General features: G+C 40.1%; 1 pseudogene; it reads right to left on the bottom strand.

Annotated features, from left to right (window-relative positions):
• Positions 1-1,572: 1,572 nt before the first annotated feature.
• On the bottom strand, positions 1,573-1,724 carry LOC142355813 (5.8S ribosomal RNA; annotated as a pseudogene).
• Positions 1,725-3,842: the final 2,118 nt, after the last annotated feature.

Below are 3,842 nucleotides of genomic sequence, written 5' to 3'. Positions count from 1 at the left end.
AATTCCAACTTTCAAATGTTGTTGTTTCAGCTTTCGCTTACTAGAAGCAACATAATACTCGCTGCAATACAGACCTCGGGAAACCCTCACCGTGAATAAGGTTCACTCACATATTTCACTACATTTTGCGTGGGATTGGAGATGAGGCTACTCGTTCTTGCTCAGTACTAGGCTGAAAATTAACGAAACTTCGTTACAAACGTTCACATGTTGATGTTTCCGCTTTCGCGTACTCGAAACAACATAATACTAGTCTTTGTAATTTAGTTTCATAATTTCAACTGTTCTCATGCAGAATTTTTGCTCATTCTTATCCCAAATTTTGACCTGGCTACTAGTTACACTCCTTGTACTTATTGCAAAATGACCACAAATTTCAACAGCTTTCACATGTTGCTGTTTCGGCTTTCGCTTACTACAGTCAACATAATACTCGTTGCAAAATAAGTGCTCGGCATCTGCAATTTTCCAAAGACGAAGTTTCGCCAGTTCAATTTTCGCTCGCCAATTATGGCTACTAATTCACACGGTACTGAGCTCAACAACATTAAATTTGTTCAGCAAGACTTTCACATGTTGATGTTTTGGCTTTCGCCTACTAGAAGCAACATAATACTCGTCTTGTTAGCTCATTCAATGAGAATAGCTTTTCCCGTTGAGAATTTTTGCCTTCAATTGGCGTTGTAGTGAGTTTGGCTACTCAGATCACCAAATACTTGTGACAATTCGAACCAGAAATGTTTTCAATTTTCACATGCTGATGTTTCGGATTCAACCTACTAGAAGCAGCATAATACTTGTATTCAACAATTTCTGTATCAAATCCCAGTTTTCTCTGGTGCATCTTTGCCAAACTATTCCAAACTGCCTGAGTCTGAATACCAATTACAGGTACTAGTAAATGCACGTTACTAAGGACTATATAGTTCTAGGTTACTGTACACAACGACGTTCACATGTTGATGTTTCAGCTGCCGCTTACTAGAAACAACATAATACTTATCGTGCATACCTTTCCATAACTTGTCCTTTTCAGATGCATTAGTTTCCCTTTGTCTTGGCTTCTACAGTCAGACTGGCTACTAGTAACAGCACAGTACTAATCACATATCGTTCTACAGTTTGCAGACAACTTTCACATGTTGATGTTTCAGCTTTCGCCTACTAGAAACAACATAATACTCGCTGTATACATTTGTAGTTCTCTATGTAACTTTCATGTGAAGAAGTTTCGCCAGTCTTTTTGACTGTCTCAAATCTGAGTCATGCTTAGGCTACTAGTTGCTTCATAGTACTTATCGCCTCGAGATCATTGAACAAAACTTGATTTTCACATGTTGCTGTTTCAGCTTCCGCTTACTAGAAACAACATAATACTAGTCTCATTAAGTTCCGTCTCTTTGCAATTTTCTTATGAAGAAAATTCGCCATCACAATGACTCCAGCAGTTCTTGATCAAGGAATGCAATCATTGATCAGAATGCTATTATTTGAATCGGTTCTGCTTTAAGTGTTCCAATTTTATTGGAAGCACCAACAATAGAACATCAATGTGTTCAATCGAGAGTTATATAACCCTGAATCGGACGCAGTCAACAGCCGAAGCCGAGACCGCCTTTTGCGTTAGAGAGGTCGGTAAACAAATCTTGCGATTCATACCGAATTAACACATATAGCTGTGCTCCTCTTCGTAAAGCGAGCCAAGTGATCCCCTGTTGAAGGATGTATTTGGACCAATCTAGTAGCATTTGGTTTCCAACAAGCTCTCCCAAGTTAGCTTACTTATTGGGCTTTTCAACCAATTCGGTTGGCTACAAGCATCATCAAAGTACTAGCCACAGTTTGATCGCAAAATTCTACGACTTTCACATGTTGATGTTTCGGCTTGCGCTTAGCCTACTATAAGCAACATAATACTAGTCATATCATAGAGCGTGATCAGCTTGTGACGTTCTCATGATGAAGTTTCACCAACAGTGTCTCACTTCGAGCTTAAATCCAGCTACTAGTAACTACACAGTACTGACTGCAACGATAACTTTTATCTATACCTTTCACATGCTGCGCTTTCGGCCAGGGCCTACTAACGTCAACATAATACTCGATATAAACTTTTGTTCATGATGCAGCTTCCCCATGCAGAAGTTTCGCCTTCAAATGCTCTCTTGGCCATATGACGTAAGAAAAGGTTACTAGTAACATCACAGTACTAGCCACAGTTTGATTGCAAAATTCTACGACTTTCACATGTTGATGTTTCGGCTTGCGCTTAGCCTACTAGAAGCAACATAATACTAGTCATATCATAGAGCGTGATCAGCTTGTGACGTTCTCATGATGAAGTTTCACCAACAGTGTCTCATTTCGAGCTTAAATCCAGCTACTAGTAACTACACAGTACTGACTGCAACGCTAACTTTTATCTATACCTTTCACATGCTGCGCTTTCGGCCAGGGCCTACTAACGTCAACATAATACTCGATATAAACTTTTGTTCATGATGCAGCTTCCCCATGCAGAAGTTTCGCCTTCAAATGCTCTCTTGGCCATATGACGTAACACAAGGTTACTAGTAACATCACAGTACTAGCCACAATTTGATCGCAAAATTCTACGACTTTCACATGTTGATGTTTCGGCTTGCGCTTAGCCTACTAGAAGCAACATAATACTAGTCATATCATGGAGCGTGATCAGCTTGTGACGTTCTCATGATGAAGTTTCACCAACAGTGTCTCATTTCGAGCTTAAATCCAGCTACTAGTAACTACACAGTACTGACTGCAACGATAACTTTTATCTATACCTTTCACATGCTGCGCTTTCGGCCAGGGCCTACTAATGTCAACATAATACTCGATATAAACTTTTGTTCATGATGCAGCTTCCCCATGCAGAAGTTTCGCCTTCAAATGCTCTCTTGGCCATATGACGTAACACAAGGTTACTAGTAACATCACAGTACTAGCCACAATTTGATCGCAAAATTCTACGACTTTCACATGTTGATGTTTCGGCTTGCGCTTAGCCTACTAGAAGCAACATAATACTAGTCATATCATAGAGCTTGATCAGCTTGTGACATTCTCATGATGAAGTTTCACCAACAGTGTCTCATTTTGAGCTTAAATCCAGCTACTAGTAACTACACAGTACTGACTGCAACAATAACTTTTATCTATACCTTTCACATGCTGCGTTTTCGGCCAAGGCCTACTAACGTCAACATAATACTCGATATAAAATTTTGATCATGATGCAGCTTTCCCATGCAGAAGTTTCGCCTTCAAATGCTCTCTTGGCCATATGACGGAACACCAGGTTACTAGTAACATCACAGTACTAGCCACAGTTTGATTGCAAAATTCTACGACTTTCACATGTTGATGTTTCGGCTTGCGCTTAGCCTACTAGAAGCAACATAATACTAGTCATATCATAGAGCGTGATCAGCTTGTGACGTTCTCATGATGAAGTTTCACCAATAGTGTTTCATTCGAATTGGTTCTGCTTTAAGCTCTCCAATTGTTTTGGATGAACCAGTTTTGCCCTTCGAAGCCACTTTTGTGAGCTTTTGTGGGTCTTTACCAAGAGGATATACCTCAAGGCCTCTTTCAATTCCTTTAAGTTCTTTCAACTCCTTTACAGTTTCTAGGTTCACATAGCTGCAAACCTTATTTCTAGTTTTAAGTCTGGCCAACTTGGGGAGAGTTGGTGCAGACCGTGACCAATTCTAGTAGGATGCCACAACAAGAATGTGATCAACTTAGCTTGTCGATGAACCTGCCCCACATTCAAACAACTCTATCGCCTTTTCCTCGTATAGTTATATGCGAGGGCC

This window comes from Convolutriloba macropyga, unplaced genomic scaffold (assembly GCF_964194025.1).
Source record: "Convolutriloba macropyga unplaced genomic scaffold, txConMacr16.3 SCAFFOLD_1903, whole genome shotgun sequence".
Classification (NCBI taxonomy): domain Eukaryota; kingdom Metazoa; phylum Xenacoelomorpha; order Acoela; family Convolutidae; genus Convolutriloba; species Convolutriloba macropyga.
This window is presented reverse-complemented; position numbering and strand designations above follow the sequence as displayed.